Below are 19,192 nucleotides of genomic sequence, written 5' to 3' on the forward strand. Positions count from 1 at the left end.
CCTAACTGCATGTTTGTGGCCCTGGCATCTACTTAGATCTCTACCACTAACTAAGGAGAGTGGAATAGCTTTCCCTTTCTCAGACTTAATCTTCAATGGCCAGTTCACATGGCATTTCCACTATAAAGTTCACTTAAGCTCTGAATTGTTCCTTTTTCTGTGCTCACACAGCATTCTCTATTCCACCATTATACCACATAGCACAATTTAGCATGGTACTTTGCCCCACCTCTGAAATGGAGTTAGTATTTGGCCTGCGTTCCTCCCAGTACTGTTCCAAACTGAGTCAGGAATAAGAATATTGGTCCAAATGCTTGCATGAACTCACCGCACATTAATGATAACAATATGTGGGGACCACACTTTACAGTTTATAATGCAAATTGCACCCATTATCTCATTTGATCCTCAAAGTAACCAAATTATTAGGTTACTGTTTCACAAGTGGGAAAACTGAGCTAAGGCAAAGTAATTGGCTAAAGTTGCTTGGCTAGTAAGTGATCGATCCAGGAATGGAATCCTGACCTCTGACCAGGGCCTGTTCTCTCTCTATTACATGTTGTTACTTTTACTGCTGGAATAATCCTTCATCCATTGAAAAATAGGCAAATAAGCAAAAACACCTCCTACAAACTTTAATTTCTTGGCAGTTTACTTTCTCTGCCTCCTGCTTAATGGAAACCTGGCTCTTTCTCAATGCCACACCTCCTTTATATCTTCTTCCAGCTTCTTTTTTTTGAGACGAAGTCTTGTTCTTGTCCCCCAGGCTGGAGTACAATGGCGTGATCTCGGTTCACTGCAAACTTCACCTCCCGGGTTCAAGTGATTCTCCTGCTTCAGCCTCCTGAGTAGCTGGGATTACAGGCGCATGCCACCATGCCCGGCTAATTTTTGTATTTTTAGTAGAGATGGGGTTTCACCATGTTGGCCAGGCTGGTCTCGAACTCCTGACCTCAGGTGATCCACCCACCTCGGCCTCCCAAAGTGCTGAGATTACAGGCATGAGCCACCGCGCCTGGGCCTTCCAGCTTCTTGATTAGACACTGCCTTTTCTCACATCTTCCATATACTACTGGGGACTTCACTGGCAGTCTTATCATTCCCCATTGACACTAACCTACCACGTTACTTCTATCACTTGCAAAATTTACTTGTCCTTTGAGGCTTATACCATCCAGCTCAGCCTATCAGACCCTCTCTCCTGGAACTTTGACTGTTGAATGACTGATCCAAGAATGGAAGGAACAAGGGGAAGGCCTGTGTTTGGGGCTCATGCCATCTTATATGCTATCTTTATAGGAGTCATCCTCTGATCACTTCAGTCCTTAAAGATTTTGGTACCTGGCACAAAGTCTTCTTCACTTTAAGTCTCGCTGTCACCTAGGTAACTTCACTATATGGAACCACTTAACATCCTAGCCTCCGTATTCCTTATTTTTGGCAACAGTAACCAGCACCTTACAGCCATTCCACTCATTCATTTCCATGATTATGTCCTGGACTTTTTGAAGACCTGGCACTGCTCTACTTTTGAGATCTTAAGGTCTGGAGTACTAAATCTCTGACTGTCACCTCCTGGCTCCCTAGCTCTCTCACTCTTACTCCCACCATACATTCTCCTTCATATCCTGGACTCCACCAGGTCTTTGGCCTTACCATTTTCTACCAAGTTCATCACTCCTCTTGATATTTCCCTTCCCTATTCTGCCTAGACCTTATAGTGCCACACGAAGACCAACATTATCCTCTTTCTTCCACACCCACCTTGCATCAGTTTAACTATGTGCTTTCTCCACCCCCATAATGAAGCTGTTGAACATAACCCTGCAGACTGACTCTGCAGCAGTGCTGTGGTTTTTTTTGTTTTGTTTTGTTTTGTTTTTGGAATTAACAGTCTTTATTGGGCTCAAACCAGGAGTCCTTGGGTCTGGAGGACCTCTGTGTATTTGTCAATTTTCTTCTCCACGTTTTTCTTGGCGAGTTTCCGTAGCCTCATGAGCTGTTTCTTCTTCCAGTAGTGGATCTTGGCTTTCTCCTTCCTCTTCTCCTCCAGGGTAGCTGTCACTGCCTGGTACTTCCAGCCAACCTCATGAGCCAGGCACCCCAGATAGGCAAACTTTTTTGTAGGCTTCAGACGCACGACCTTGAGGGCAGCAGGAACCACCATCCGCTTTTTCTTTCCTTAGGGTGGTGGGATGCTGTCAAACACCTTGAGGCAGTCCAGGGCGGCATGGCCTCACTTGGTCTTGTGGGGCAGCATGCCTCACAGGGTCCGCCAGAAAATGCTGCTGGGTGCCTGGAAGTGGTAAGGGGGCCTCGGGAAGGGTTGGCATTCATTCACTTGTGGAGGAAAACCAGGTACTTCAACTTATTTCTGTGGAAATTGCCAGAAATGGCCGGGCATGGTGCTCATGCCTGTAATCCCAGCACTTTAAGAGGCCAAGCTGGGTGGATCACCTGAGGTCAGGAGTTCAAGACCAGCCTTGCCAACGTGGTGAAACCCTGTCTCTACTAAAAATACAAAAAATTAGCTGGGCGTGGTGGTGGGCGCCTGTAATCCCGGCTACTCAGGAGGCTGAGTCAGGAGAATCGCTTGAACCCGGGAGATGGAGGTTGCTTTGAGCCAAGATTGCATCATTGCACTCCAGCCTGGGCAACAAGAGCGAAGCTCTCTCAAAAAAGAAAAAACGAAATTGCCAGAAATGTTGATGCCATCGCAGTGTACAGCCTCCACTTTCCGGCCCAGCAGTACCTGCTTAGCCACAATGGCCACCAGGAGGCCCAGAAGATGGCCTCGACCTGCACCTCTGCCATCTTCGGCAGCCACCTGGGAAAAGTGGTCTCCATTCTTGATTGGGCTCTCATAGGTAGTGTGACCTTGATTATCTCTTCACAATAGATATGGGTTAATTAACAAAATTGATTAACCTATTCATTTGACAACTATTTGTCATCTGTTACATGCCAGGCAATGTGCTACATGTTAAACATGTAGCAGTAGACCAAACAGACACAGTGCCTACCTTCATGGAATTATGGTCTAGTGGAGGACAGATCCCTTGTTCACTATATACAAACATATTCAGTTGACCCTTGAACAACATGGGGGTTAAGGGGCTGACACCCTGCACAGTTGAAAATCCATGTATAGCTTTTGACTCCCCAAAAATATAACTATTAATAGCCTACTGTTGATCTTATTGATAACATAAACAGTTGATGAACACATATTTTGCATGTTATATGTATTATATACTATGTTCTTACACTAAAGTCAGCTAGAGAAAAGAAAATGTTATTAAGAAAATCACAGGGAGCTGGGTGCAGTGACTCACGCCTGTAATCCCAGCATTTTGGGAGGCCGAGGTGGGCAGATCATTTGAGGTCAGGAGTTTGAGACCATCCTGACCAACATGGTGAAATCCCGTCTCTACTAAAAATACAAAAAAATTAGCCAGGTATGGTGATGCATGCCTGTAGTCCCAGCTACTCAGGAGGCTGAGGCAGGAGGATCGCTTGAACCGGAGAGGCAGAGGTTGCAGTGAGCCAGGATCACACCACTTCACTCCAGGCTGGGCGACAGAGTGAGACTTTGTCTCAAAAAAAAAAAAAAAAGGAAAATCACAGGGAAGAGAAGAGAAAATCTATTTACTATTTATTAAGCGGAAATGATCATCATAAAGGTCTTTATCCTCATCATCTTCCTGTTGAATAGCCCGAGCAGCAGGAAGAAGAGGAGGGATTGGTCTTGCTGTCTCAGGGGTGGCAGAGGCAGAAGGAAATTCCTGTAAACGTGGACCCATGCAGTTCAATCCCATGTTGTTCAAGGGCCAACTATAATTACAATTGTGAAGAGTACTACCAAGGAAAAAACTCCAAGTATCATAAGAGCATATAATAGGAAGACCTAGCCTAGACCGAAGAATCAGGGAAGGCCTCTCTGAGAAAGTGACATTTAATTCGAGACCTAAAGAAAGGGTTAAAATTAGCCAAGTGAAAGGAGTGGGAGTGAAATGGAAGTGCTCTCCTGGTGCAGGGAAGAGTATCTGTGAAGGCCTCAAGGAGGAAAGGAGGAAGGAAATGAAAAGGGTTCCTGTTAGAGTGTATGGAAGGTTGAGGGTAAGGCTGAGAAGACAATGTGAACCAAATATTTGGGTCATTTCAAGGATTTTGAGCAAGTGTACAGTTTCACGCAGAGGGTGGCATGGTCTGACACGTCCTTTTAAAAAAGGTCAGCCTGTTTGTAGTATGTTGAAAGGGCTTAATGGAGGTAAGTAAATCAGATGGGAAGCTATTGTATTAATAGTTGTCCATCTGAAGGCAGATGGCTTAGTGGAGATAGATTCAAGAAACTTCTCCAAGCTCCTGAATGCCCATAACCTACTTCTGGTCCCTTCTCCACCACACCACCACTACTACCAATTTTGGCAATTGACTTCCTTCCTACTTCTTAGGAAATTTAAAATATCAGGTGTGAACTTCAGTTTCCTGCTTCTACACCTACACATTTAGCTAACTATACTTCCTTCACTTCCTTCCTGCCAATCTCAGAGAAAGAGGGTCAGATCTCCTTTCTAAGGCACATCATTCTTCTTCCACCTTCTCCAAGACCAATACCATGCCCCTTGATGAACCACTCCCTCTCCTCTAAACATATGCAATTCCCTTCTAATTAGGAAAACAAAAAACAGGCCTGGCATAGTGGCTCACACCTGTATTCCCAACACTTCGGGAGGCCAAGGCAGGTGGATCACCTAAGGTCAGGAGTTTGTGACCAGCCTGACCAATATGGTGAAATCCGTCTCTACTGAAAATACAAAAATTAGCTGGGCGTGGTGGCACGGGCCTGTAATCCCAGCTACTTGGGAGGCAGAGGCAGGAGAATTGCTTGAACCTGGGAGGTGGAGGTTGTAGTGAGCCGAGATCACACCACTGCACTCCAGCCTGGGCGACAGAGTGAGACTCCGTCTCAAAAAAAAAAAAGAAAAACAAAAAATCCACTCACCTCCTGTCACCCTAGCTACTACCTTATCTCCCCTTCCCTTTATAACAAAATTTCTATAGTCCACTCTTCCTATGTCAGAGATAGTGGTGTTTACCAAATATTCTATTCTGCTCCTCACATTTCCCAGGAACTTTGCAGTTAGACAGGCTGAGGTGATTAGTATCTCACTCTGGACCAAAGTGTAAAATAGCTGGCATGTGACCTCCCAAGATCTCTTCACTTGCTGAGCCAATTGTGGAGAGAATTTTGTCTTCCAGAAGTTGCCCAGCACAGTGAATGAAAATATATTCATATCTTAGTACTTAGTGAAATTCAGAACACTGTTGTATAATTTCAGAACACCAAAGACAAAGAGAAGATTCTAGCAGGGTGTAGTGGAATCCTGTAATCCTGTAATGCCTGTAATCCTAACACTTTGGGAGGATTACTTTAGGCCAGGAGTTAGAGATCAGTTTGGGCAACCTAGCAAGACCTCATGTCTACAACAAATTAAAAAATTAGCCAGGTGTGGTGGTGCATGCCTGAGTAGTCCAAGCTACTCAGGAGGCTGAGGCAGGAGGATTGCTTAAGCTCAGTAGGTCCGGGCTGCAGTGAGCTATGATCCTGCCACTGCACTTCAGCCTGGGTGACAGAGCAAGACCCTGTCTCTAAAATAAAAATAAATAAATAAATAAGAGAAGATTCTGAAAACTTCCAGAAAGAAACAATGGGTTGTATACAATCAGGAATCAAAATGTCTTCAGGATCCTTTACAACATTGGAATCAAGAAGAGAATGGAGCAATGGCTTAAAAATTCTGCAAGCAGATACTTCCTAAGAATTCTATACTTTGCAGACTATAATCAAGTGTGAAGATAGGATGAAAAAATTTTCTCTGAAATATACACTTTCTCACCAAAATATAGGAGTAAACAAACAAACAAACAAACAAGATCCAACAAGGAAAGAGATGAAGAGCACCTGAAGAGTGACTATCAGTAGAGATTCTAGGATCACAGCATTGCACCAGGTGTCGAGCATAACCAGGCCAAAGAGTAAGGTGATTCAAGAGAGGTTCACTGAGGAGTATCATCAGGTTAAAGCTGATGAAGCTACTGGAATAGATATGTCTCAAACAAGGGTGCAAACTGAGAAAGAGAAAGATACAAATTCTAGGCAACAGGGATCCCAACTCAGAAAAAGGCAAAAAAGAATTATCGGGATGACAGGGAAGAAAAGTGCTGGGAAGACAGCTAAGCAGAAGGGCTAGGGTGCAATCAGATAAGAAAATGAGTCTCCGGGAGTCTCCAGGAGACTCATTTTCAATTTTTCAAGGGAAAAATTGGAACAGACAGATTACTTGATGTAATTGACTACAAGGGAAACTGCAGTGAAAGATTATTGTAAAGTGTCAGAAGAATTAACTATAGGTAATAATTACAAAGAAAATTAAGCAGGTGAAAAACCAAGGCAATTATTAGATTTAGGAAAAGCAAAAGTTGGAAAAGAAATATAATTTTGAGCAAGGCATGGTGGCTCACATCTGTAATCCTTGCACTTTGGGAGACCAAGGCAGGAGAGTGGATTGAGGCCAGTTCAAGACCAACCTGGGCAACATAGTGAGACCCTGTCTCTACAAAAAATACAAAAATTAGCCGCACATGGTGGCACACACCTGTAGTCCCAGCTACTCGGGAGGCTGAGGTGGAAGAATTGCTTGAGCTGGGGGCGCGGAGGCTGCAGTGAGCCAAATTATGCAACTGCACTTCAGCCTGGGTGACAGAGTGAGACCCTGTCTCAAAAAAACAAAAAAAATATATAATTTTGGTGTACTTGTAATAACATAACAAGTAAATAGTTGTAAGGCATAATAATGTAAATACTAAATACTGATATAGCAAAAAAATTGTAGTACAATTCTATTGGGAGTATAGGGGAGAAGAAGCAGATGGGACAGTGGTGTAAGAGAGCTAAATCCTGAATCCACTATACAAGAAGTCATTACATTATGTCTAAAATTGATTAATCAAAAATTAGCATTAGCAGCGTATTATTTAGGAAAAGCAGAGATATATAAATGCCAGAAGAAGCCTCTAAAATGTCACTTCCAAGATTAGGCTATTAAAAAAAATGTCTAAAATGGTTACTTTGGAGAAAAGGGACTTGGGGAAATTGGGAGGGAGAGGCAGAACAGGGATTATTGGTTTTTGTTACAAGCTTTGTGTTTATGTGACTTTCTTTTTAAAAGCATTGTGCATTTATTACTTTGAGAAACATTAAATAAAAGTGAAAGTGTATAGAAGCATGCACAAGAAACTGCTGACATTAGGTATCCCTAAGGAGTGAAGTTGGCCGGGAGAGGGTTTTTATTTACCCCTTTATATCCTCTGTACTGTTTGAATTTTTACAATAAGCATGCATTACTTTTATAATTATAATGAAAAACAATAAAACCAATGTGCCACCACTATTTTCTGCCTTCTTGGGAATTTCATCTCCAGGCTGTTGAGACATCCAAGAAAGTTCTCACCATTACTAGGCTCAAACCCTGTCTGTAGATATGTCTCCTTTAAGCTTGAATGACAGTAGGGCAATAGGGTGGCTCTGTGTGTCCCATGTTGTGGTTTCTGCTCAATCAAGAGCCCATCTTAGTTGTTTGGCAAACTCTTATCTTCATGCCATCTGCAAAGGGCAGGAAGCTCTGGTTCGTCTGCTGAGTTAGCCACTGTCCTGCAAACCAAAGAGCTTCTATTGAACCATATGTTGCTGTGCGTTACATTTTTCTTTTGTGAAGTTCTCTCTTCCAACTCTCACTCTATTCCCACTATACAATCTTTTTCATGTTTCTTCTCCTCTCACCTCCCCATCCCTCCTTTCCCCAACCACCTCCTGGTATAGGCATTTCCTGGAGCATATCATAGCTGTAAATATTTATAGCTGTAAATGTTTAAGTGTGTGTTTGGACCATACAAGAGAAAACACTCTGAAGTCAATTTCTGCATTCATAGTGTATGGTTAAAAGCTAAAGGCTGCAAGCAAACCTGCCCAACCTTCACCCCAGACAAAGACATTATCTTCATTGGATGAATCAGGAAACAAATCAGCCCTCTGCCGTGGAGAGAGACATTTTCTCCATCTTCCAAGGTTGTTTGCTAAATGAACATCCTTTATTTATTTATCTATTTATTTATTTATTTATTTTTCAGATTTAATCAACAAATTTTTTACTGTTTCCATTACATGTAAGATTATTATACACTAGATACCAGGGGTCACAAAGGTTGACTAAATGGTTTCTGACTTTGGGGTGTAATAGTTGTTCACCAATAACTCTGTAGTACCAGACATACGAAAAATCCTATATCAGTTGGGAGCAGTGGTGAATACCTGTAATGCCAGCTACTCTGGAAGCTGAGGCGGGAGGATTGTTTTTGTTTTGTTTTGTTTTTTGTTTTGTTTTTTTTTCTGATTTCTTGAAATTCTTTTTTTTGTTGTTGTATTATACTTTAAGTTCTAGGATACATGTGCACAACATGCAGGTTTGTTACATATGTATACATGTGCCATGTTGGTGTACTGCACCCATTAACTTGTCATTTACATTAGGTATATCTCCTAATGCTATCCCCTCCCCCCTTCCCCCACCTCATGGCAGGCCTTGGTGTGTGATGTTCCCCACCCTGTGTCCAAGTGTTCTCATTGTTCAGTTCCCACCTGTGAGTGAGAACATGTGGTGTTTGATTTTCTGTCCTTGCGATAGTTTGCTCAGAATGATGGTTTCCAGCTTCATCCATTTTTTATGGCTGCATAGTATTCCACGGTGTATATGTGCCACATTTTCTTAATCCAGTCTATCACTGATGGCATTAGGGTTGGTTCCAAGTCTTTGCTATTGTTAATAGGGCCACAATAAGCATACGTGTGCATGTGTCTTTATAGCAGCATGATTTATAATCCTTCGGATATATACCTAGTAATGGGATGGCTGGGTCAAATGGTATTTCTAGTTCTAGATCCTTGAGGAATCGCCACACTGACTTCCACAATGGTTAAACTAGTTTACAGTCCCACCAACAGTGTGAAAGTGTTCCTATTTCTCCACATCCTCTCCAGCACCTGTTGTTTCCTGACTTTTTAATGATCGCCATTCTAACTGGTGTGAGATGGTGTCTCATTGTGGTTTTCATTTGCATTTCTCTGATGGCCAGTGATGATGAGCACTTTTTCATGTATCTGTTGGCTGCACAAATGTCTTCTTTTAAGTGTCTGTTCATATCCTTTGCCCACTTTTTGATGGGGTTGTTTGATTTTTTCTTGTACATTTGTTTAAGTTCTTTGTAGATTCTGGATATTAGCCCTTTGTCAGATGGGTAGATTGTAAAAATATTCTCTCATTCTGTAGGTTGCCTGTTCACTCTGATGGTAGTTTCTTTTGCTGTGCAGAAGCTCTTTAGTTTAATTAGATCCCATTTGTCAATTTTGGCTTTTGTTACCGTTGCTTTTGGTGTTTTAGTCATGAAGTCCTTGCCCATGCCTATGTCCTGAATAGTATTGCCTAGGTTTTCTTCTAGGGTTTTTATGGTTTTAGGTCTAACATTTAAGTCTTTAATCCATCTTGAATTAATTTTTGTATAAGGCATAAGGAAGGGTTCCAGTTTCAGCTTTCTACATATGGCTAGCCAGTTTTCCCAGCACCATTTATTAAATAGGGAATCCTTTCCCCATTTCTTGTTTTTGTCAGGTTTGTCAAAGATCAGATGGTTGTAGATGTGTGGTATTATTTCTGAGGGCTCTGTTCTGTTCCATTCGTCTATATCTCTGTTTTGGTACAAGTACCATGCTGTTTTGGTTACTGTAGCCTTGTAGTATAGTTTGAAGTTAGGTAGCATGATGCCTCCAGCTTTGTTCTTTTGGCTTAGGATTATGTTGGCAATGTAGGCTCTTTCTTGGTTCTATATGAAATTTAAAGTAGTTTTTTCCAATTCTGTGAAGAGAGTCATTGGTAGCTTGATGGGGATGACATTGAATCTATAAATTACCTTGGGCAGTATGGCCATTTTCATGATATTGATTCTTCCTATCCATGAGCATGGAATGTTCTTCCATTTGTTTGTGTCCTCTTTTATTTTGTTGAGCAGTGGTTTGTAGTTCTCCTTGAAGAGGTCCTTCACATCCCTTGTAAGTTGGATTGCTAGGTATTTTATTCTCTTTGAAGCAATTGTGAATGGGAGTTCACTCATGATTTGGCTCTCTGTTTGTCTGTTAATGGTGAATAGGAATGCTTGTGATGTTTGCACATTGATTTTGTATCCTGAGACTTTGCTGAAGTTGCTTATCAGCTTAAGGAGATTTTGGGCTGAGACGATGGGGTTTTCTAGATATATAATCATGTCATCTGCAAACAGGGACACTTTGACTTCCTCTTTTCCTAATTGAATGCTCTTTATTTCCTTCTCCTGCCTGATTGCCCTGGCCAGAACTTCCAACACTATGTTGAATAAGAGTGGTGAGAGAGGGCATCCCTGTCTTGTGCCAGTTTTCCAAGGGAATGCATCCAGTTTTTTGCCCATTCAGTATGATATTGGCTGTGGGTTTGTCATAAATAGCTCTTATTATTTTGAGATATGTCCCATCATTACCTAGTTTATTGAGAGTTTTTAGCATGAAGGGCTGTTGAATTTTGTTGAAGGCCTTTTCTGCATCTATTGAGATAATCATGTGGTTTTTGTCAGTGGTTCTGCTTATATGATGGATTACATTGATTGATTTGCGTATGTTGAACCAGCCTTGCATCCCAGGGATGAAACCAACTTGATCGTGGTGGATAAGCTTTTTGATGTGCTGCTGGATTCGGTTTGCCAGTATTTTATTGAGGATTTTTGCATTGATGTTCATCAGGGATATTGATCTAAAATTCTCTTTTTTTGTTGTGTCTCTGCCAGACTTTGGTATCAGGATGATGCTCGCCTCATAAAATGAGTTAGGGAGGATCCCCTCTTTTTCTATTGATTGGAATAGTTTCAGAAGGAATGGTACCAGCTCCTCTTTGTACCTGTGTTAGAATTTGGCTGTGAATCCATCTGGTCCTGGACTTTTTTTGGTTGGTAGGCTATTAATTATTGCCTCAATTTCAGAGCCTGTTATTGGTCTATTCAGGGATTCAACTTCTTCCTGATTTAGTCTTGGGAGCGTGTATGTGTCCAGGAATTTATCCATTTCTTCTAGAATTTCTAGTTTATTTGCATAAAGGTGTTTGTAGTATTCTCTGATGGTAGTTTGTATTTCCGTGGGATCGGTGGTGATATCCCCTTTATCATTTTTTATTGCATCTATTCGCGTCTTCTCTCTTTTCTTCTTTATTAGTCTTGCTAGCGGTCTATCAGTTTTGTTGATCTTTTCAAAAAACCAGCTCCTGGATTCATTGATTTTTTGAAAGGATTTTTGTGTCTCTATCTCCTTCAGTTCTGCTCTTCTTGGCTCTTTTTTGGTTCCATATGAACTTTAAAGTAGTTTTTTCCAATTCTGTGAAGAAAGTCATTGGTAGCTTGATGGGCATGACATTGAATCTATAAATTACCTTGGGCAGTATGGCCATTTATAAATTCTGGGTACAAGTTCTTTATCCCAACCTATGGCTTCTGTTTTCATCTTCTTAATGGTATCTTTTGAATGCAAAAGTTTTTTATTTTGATAAAGTCCAATTTATCAAAATTTTATTTTATGGCTTGTACTTTTAGTGTCATGTCTAAAAGTTCTTTGTTCAACCAAAGATCATGATGTTTTTTTCTCCTGTGTTTTCTTATAGATGTCTTATAGTGTTAGCTCCAATGTCTAAGTCTATAATCCATTTTGAATTAATTTTTGTATATGGTGTAAGGTAATAGTTTGAGTTCACTTTTTTGTGCATGGATATTTAATTTTCCCAGCACCATTAGTTGAAAAGACTATTCTTTCCCTCACTGAGTTGTCCTTGCTCCTTTGTTTAAATCAAGTGACCATAAATGTAAGGTTTTATATCTGGACTATTAATTATGTTCCATTAATCTATATGCGTATCTTTCTGCCAATAGCACTGTCTTGATTACTGTGACTTCATAATAAGTTTGATTGCCTTTATTTATTTATTTATTTACTTACTTACTTATTTTTCCAACATGGAGCCTCACTCTTTCACCCAGACTGGAGTGCAGTGGCATGATCTCGGCTCACTGCAACCTCTGCCTCCCAGGTTCAAGTGATTCTCCTGCCTCAGCCTCCCAAGTAGCTGGGATTACAGGTGCATACCACCACGCCTGGCTAATTTTTGTATTTTTAGTAGAGACAGGGTTTCACCATGTTGGCCAGGCTGGTCTCGAACTCCTGACCTCAAGTGATCCACCCGTCTTGGCCTCCCAAAGTGCTGGAATTACAGGTGTGAGTCACGGCGCCTGGACGATTCCCTTTATTTTTGAAAGACATTTTTGTTAGGTATGGAATTCTAGGTTGGCATTTTTTTCTTTCAGCACATTAAAAATGTTACATTACTCTTTTTTTGGCTTCCATAATTTCAGATGGGAAGTCCGATATCTTTTTTTTTTTTTTCAGACAATTTTTTTTTTTTCAGTCTTAGTTGTCCAGGCTAGAGTACAGTGGCTATTCACAGGTGTGATCATAGCACACTACAGCCCCAAACCCCTGAACTCAAGTGATCCTCCTGCCTCAGCATTCCATGTCATTTTGCTCCTCTCTGCAACATCTTTTTTTCTCTAGCTGTTTGAAGATTTTCTCTTTATCACTGGTTTTAAGTAAATTGATTATGGTGTGCCTTAGTGTGTTGTCTACATGTTTCTTCTGCTTGGGATTCATGGAGCTTTTTGGATCTGTGGGTTTCCAATTTTTATTAAATTTGGAAATTTGGGGGCTATTGTTTCTTCAGGTATTTCTTCTGTCTTCTCCCTGTCCTTTCCTTTAGGATTTCCAATTATACATATATTAAGGACTAATAGTTCACTGATGCTCATTCCTTGTTTTACATCTTTTTTCCTATGTTTTATTCTGGATAGTTTCTATTGCTATGTCTTCGAATTACTAATATTTCTTCTGCAGCATCTAATCTATTAGTTCCATCTAGTATATTTTTAATCTTAATATTGCAAGTTTCATCTATTTAAGTTTGATTTAAGCCTTTTTTGCATCTTCCTTCTCCTCGACAAGTTCATGCTTTCCTCTGTCTTCTTAAACATCTGAAATGTATTTATAAAATCTGTTCTATTGTTCTTGTCTTCTATCATGTGTCATTATGGGCCTGTTTCTATTGATTGATCTTCTCCTCATTATGGACCATAATTTCCTGCTTCTTTGCATGTCTGGTAAGTTTGAGTCAATGCCAATATTGTAAGCTTTACATTGTTGGGTGCTAGGCTTTTTTATTCCTTAATTGTTTTGAGCTTTGTTTCAGGATGCAGTTAACTTGCTTGGAAACAGTTTGATGCCTCTGAGGTTGCTTTGAAGCTTTGGGAGCACAGTATATTCTAGGACTAATTTGGCTCCATTATGAGGCAATATCCTTGTGGGTATTTTTCCCATGCTCAAAGTATTATGAGATTTATTCACCCTGGTTGTTAGGAATATGAATTATTTCCAACCTTGTGTAAACTCCAAGAATTATTCCACCTGTTTCTGTGAAGTGTGCTTTCTCCAGCCTCTAGTAGCTTCCTCATATGCATACAGTCTTTAGTACTCAGATGAAGACTTAATGGGAAACCTTTGCAGATCTCTAGAGTTCTCTCTATGCATATTTCTCCCCCTGATACTCTGCCCTGTGAATTCTAGCCATCTTGGCCTCCCTGAATAATCAGCTGTCTAATAATCAGCTGTCTCCTCAACTCAGAGAATCTTCCAGCTCTGCCTAGGTTACTGTTTTATGCACTACAGCCTGGAAACTGCAGACAGTAAGCTTGTACAGTATTAGGACTCATTTTTTTCTCTCTCTCTCTTTCAAGGATCAGTGTCCTGCACTACCAGAAACAGTTAGGTTATAATTTTGTCTGCTTTATAATTGTTTTTTTTCTTCTTTTACTTTTTCTTTTTTTTTTTTTTTTTTGAGACAGAGACTCACTCTGTCACCCAGGCTGGAGTGCAGTGGCACTATCTTGCTCACCTCAACCTCTGCCTCCCGAGTTCAAGTGATTCCCCTGCCTCAGCCTCCCTAGTTGCTGGGATTACAGGCATGTGCCAACACGCCTGGCTAATTTTGTATTTTTACGTGGGTTTCTCCATGTTGGCCAGGCTGGTCTCAAACTCTTGACCTCAGGTGATCTGCCTGCCTTGGCCTCCCAAGTGTTGGATTACATGTGTGAGCCACTGTGCCTGGCCTATTGCTTTATAATTGTTTTAGGCAGGAGGTTAAATCCAGTGCCTGTTATTCTCTCTTGGCTGGAAGAAAGTCTTCTAATAGCCTTCTAAATTTTCCCCAGGTATTCTTTCTCATTGTTCAAATTTGGTCCACATGCACTGGAGTGGACTGGGAACATTGAGATAAACAACTGTAAAATAGAATATAAAAGCACTTATAATCTCCAATAGTAATAACTCTGATAAATGTAAAAACTCCTGTAATTCCTCATGCTGATAACTCTGATTAATGTTTTGTGTATTTCATGTTTCCTTCCAGTCTTCTTTCTGTCTTTTGATTATGTATGGTTTTTACATCAGTCCTCTGCTTACTTGGCCTCTTTTTAGCCTTTGACACTAATGATTACTCCCTCATTCTTAAAATTTTGTACACTAGGCCAGACACGGTGGGTCATGCCTCTAATCCCAGCACTTCGGGAGCGCGAGCCGGGCGGATCACCTGAGGTCAGGAGTTTGAGACCAGCCAGACCAACATGGAGAAACCCCATCTCTACTAAAAATACAAAATTACCCATGTGTGGTGGTGCATGCCTGTAATCCCAGCTACTCGGGAGGCTGAGGCAGGAGAATCGCTTGAACCCGGGAGGCGGAGGTTGCCGTGAGCCGAGATCGTGCCATTGCACTCCAGCCTGGGCAACAAGAGCGAAACTCCATTTCAAAAAAAAAAAACAAAAAACATTGTGTACTATTAGCTTCTAGGAGATACCTCTCCTGATTTTATTTCAATCCTTTCAAACCCTAAGAACACCCTCTCACAGTCTTCTTTACAAATTCCTCTTCCTCCATGTCCCCTTAAATATTGACTTCTTTCTTGCTTCTCTTCTCACTGGATATCTAAATTCTCCCTTAGTGATCTCATCTGTTACCCATGACTTCAATTGTCTGCTTGTGACTCACAAATTGACATTTCTAAATCTCTCTCCCCAGTGCTCCAGACCTATATAGTCAATTGCTTGATGTATATTTCTACTTGGACATCCCACATTGTGTCTCAAACACAACTCATCTTCCTCCAAGAACCTAAACTGCATCATGGTTCCATCTCAGTGCATGGCACTATCATCTACCTTTCTTCTCAAGCTAGAATCACAGAAACTATGCTCAACTCTTCCTTCTTTCTTCTTCTTAACCCCCACACATTTAATGAGGGCATCTAATTTTTTACTAGTTTATCTCCTAAATATCTCTTTTCTTTAAGCCTATGTACTAGTTTCCCATACATTTCTGTTGTTCACACTTTTTTCTCTCACTTGAACTGTTGCAACAGCCACTTATTTGACCTCTGGATAAGTGCCGGATGCATTGTGGTCTTTGCAAAACATCAATTAAATCATGTCACTCTCTTGTTTAAAGAGCTCCAATAGTTCCCCTTTACTTACAGCCAAAACCTTTAGCTCAGTGTGAACAAGGCCCTTCACAGTCCACCTCTAAACTCTTTCAGCCTTGCTCCCAGCTCATCTCATGTGTATAATTCCCCAAATACAGCATCCCCTCTGCCTTTGTGCTGTTCTTTCTGCTTGGAAAGTCTTTCTGCATCTTCTCTGTTTGATAAATGCCTTCTCATCTTTCAATATATATCTTAAGTGTTCCCTTCTTCAGTGAGTTCCTCCCTGAACCCGTCAAGAAGTGCTTCCCCTCATTCCTCTCATGCTCTGCCACTTCTTTCATCCAGCCACTACTGCACTTGTTACAGTGCCCTGTAGTTATGCATTTACATCTATTCCTCCTGCTAGACTGTGTACTCTTTAAACAGTGGCCATCTTCTTCCTCTATGTACTTATCTCTCTAACAAGGGCTCAGTATCATAGTCATTCAATAAGTGTTTATATAATACTTGGTTTCCTAACCTGAGGTCCATGGATAGGCTTTGGAGGGCCCCTTGAATTCCATAATATTGCATATGAAATTATGTGTTTTGAGGGCATTTTCCTGGAAGATTCATTCTGGTCAAATTTTTCAGGGGGACCCTAGATTAACAAACAGTTAAGTACCCCTACCTTAAGAGAAAACTGTAGCCAAGGAGTTGATTTGGGAAGCCTAAATCACAGCCAGAGCCTAAACTTCACACTGGGCTTGACATGACCTTTTGCTGCTGCTGATGTCAGTCAGTCCTGTGATGAGGAGAGCTGGAGGGAGGGGTGTACAGCAACTCTCCACTGCAGGTGGGAACATTCAACATTCTCGACTCTCAAAGCCCACGACCCTTCTCCCCCCACTTCCCACCCCCAGCTTTCTCTTTCATGCTCGTGAGCACACATCCTACATGAATGCAAATTTGAAACTCAAACACACACACACACACTTCTGCATGCACACAAATATACACACAAACACACAGCCTGGCACGCACACATGCATTCATCCACACGCATACAGACAAACATGTGCAAACCGGCCACATACACGTGGGCACTCTGGATAATACACAGCTTCACTCCTGCATGGTCCATGCGAAAACACACACACACACACACACACACACACACATCCATGCATGTGAAACTCATACGACCTCCATCCTGCTGAGAGCGAGTGCTGCCCCTGGCATCAGGCCCGTGGAGACAGCCGAGTGGAGCCATCTGTCAGGCTGAGGTTCCTGAGCGCCGCCCATCCTGCCTGAGCTCAGCTGGTCGGCATGCTGGGCATGCAGCCTTGCTATTCTCTCTGGCTGAATCATGCTGAGTGAGCTGGCCCAGCTAGGGTTTATCAAATCGGAACAGAATTTTGGCAAAACAGATGACTTGTGAGTTTGGCATTTGTGGACTTGGGAGGTGGAGACCTGTGGAGTGCGGGAGGAGGGGGGAAAGGAAAAAGGGAGAAAAATTGCTTCTGGATACACTGAGATATGCTGGAGAACTGAGTTCAAGAATGTGGCAGAGGAGCTTAGGTGCCAGATGTAAAGTCAAAAAAACCCGATTCAAGTTCCAGCTCTACCACTTAATAGCCACGTTACTTTGAACATGTTAATTTACCTCTTTGAGCCTCAGTTTCTTTTGTTTGTTTTTGTTTTTTTGAGACAGAGTCTCGCTCTGTTGCCCAGGCTGAAGTACAATGGCGCAGTCTTGGCTCACTACAACCTCCACCTCGTGAGTTCAAGCAATTCTCCCTGCCTCAGCCTCCCCAGTAGCTGGGATTACAGGCATGCACCACCATGCCTAGCTAATTTTTGTATTTTAGTAGAGACAGGGTTTCACCATGTTGGTCAGGCTGGTCTCGAACTCCTGACTTCAGGTGATCTGCCTGCCTCGGCTTTCCAAGGTGCTGGGATTACAGGTGTGAGCCACCACGCCCGGCCTGAACCTTCTCAGTTGCTTTTATAAAATTGATCTAATAAAATCACCTAACTCATATGATTGATAACAGATTTCTGTTAGACAGTACTTATCAATTAGTATAGTGCCCTGGCACATAGTAAAGACTTAATAGACAGTAGTTATTATAGTCAGAGAACATGCAATTTCAAAGAGAACATATAGACCAACTAGCCCAACCTGACCATCCCTTTTAACCCACCAACCCATCCCTGCTGGGCAACCAAGCTTGGTACCCTAACATGGTTCCCAGTCTTCACCTGAAAACCATATGCCCTCATCAACCTTGTGCTGCATTGGACACTTGTCTGGCTTCCTGGCTACTGTTCATCACACTCCCCTTTTGACCTGAGAACCAGCATTGGCCCTCCCATACCAGCCTTCCCCTCTTCTGCTTCTAGCTGCTCAGCTCATGCAGCTCCCACCACACCCATTACCTGGTTTGAAATGATAATAATAAAAATAATACCAATACATGGAATTTATTAAGCCCTTATTGTGTGCCAGAAACTTCCAAAGCAAGTCTAATTTAGTCTTCACAACTTTATAAGTAGACACTATTATTATCCCTATTTTAAAACTGAAGAAACTGAGGTACCAAGAGATTAAGTAATTTGCCCAACATAAGAGATCAAGTGTAAAGACAGGCTATTATCTCATATATTCTAAGAGATAACTGACAATTAAACCATGTTACAGTGCTGAGGTGCATTCTGATTTCAGAGATATTTAAAATGTGGAGGTGGGTCGTGTGGAAAGTACATTATAGAAACAATTAAAATGGGACCAGGATTTGACCTTGGGAAGTCAATCTGACTCAAGGGTCTGTACCACACTGTAATGCCCTCAATATCCCACTTATTGCACACCCTATGTAACAGACATTGTGCTAACTTCATTTTTTTTTTTTTTTTTTTTTTTTTTTTTTTTTTTTTTTTTTGAGACAGAGCCTTACTCTGTTGCCCAGGCTGGAGTGGAGTGGCATGATCTTGGCTCACTGCAACCTCTGCCTCCTGGGTTCAAGCAATTCTCCTGCTTCAGCCTCCCGAGTAGCTGGGATTACAGGCATGCACCACCATGTCCAGCTAATTTTTGTATTTCAGTAGAGACGGGGTTTCACCATGTTGCCTAGGCTCCTGACCTTAAGTGATCCTCCTGACCGCACGTGATCCTCCTGCCTCAGCCTCCCTGTGGTGGGATTACAGGCATAAGCCATGAGGCCCCGCCACATTGTGCTAACTTCTTAATATGCATTACCTCATTCAGATCTTATTAACCATCCTTGTTCTACAGATGAGGAAACTAAGGCTCAGAAAAGTCATGATTTGTCCAAGGTAACATCGTGTCATGAAACTGGAGATAAATGCCAGGCCTGTCTGACTCTGGAGTCTGCTCTTAGCCATTATGCCAGTCAGATACCTGCTCTCTGCCTAGGTGGTAGTTCCCACAGCTTCCTCCAGAGGACCCTTCAGGCTGGCCATGGGGCTGAGCCATAGCTGCTGTC

At 41.8% G+C, this 19,192-nt stretch overlaps 1 pseudogene; it reads right to left on the bottom strand.

Annotated features, from left to right (window-relative positions):
- Window positions 1-1,906: 1,906 nt before the first annotated feature.
- Window positions 1,907-16,827, bottom strand: LOC129008637 (large ribosomal subunit protein uL13-like; annotated as a pseudogene).
- Between the last annotated feature and the right edge of the window lie 2,365 nt (window positions 16,828-19,192).

This window comes from Pongo pygmaeus, chromosome 9 (genome assembly GCF_028885625.2).
Source record: "Pongo pygmaeus isolate AG05252 chromosome 9, NHGRI_mPonPyg2-v2.0_pri, whole genome shotgun sequence".
Classification (NCBI taxonomy): domain Eukaryota; kingdom Metazoa; phylum Chordata; class Mammalia; order Primates; family Hominidae; genus Pongo; species Pongo pygmaeus.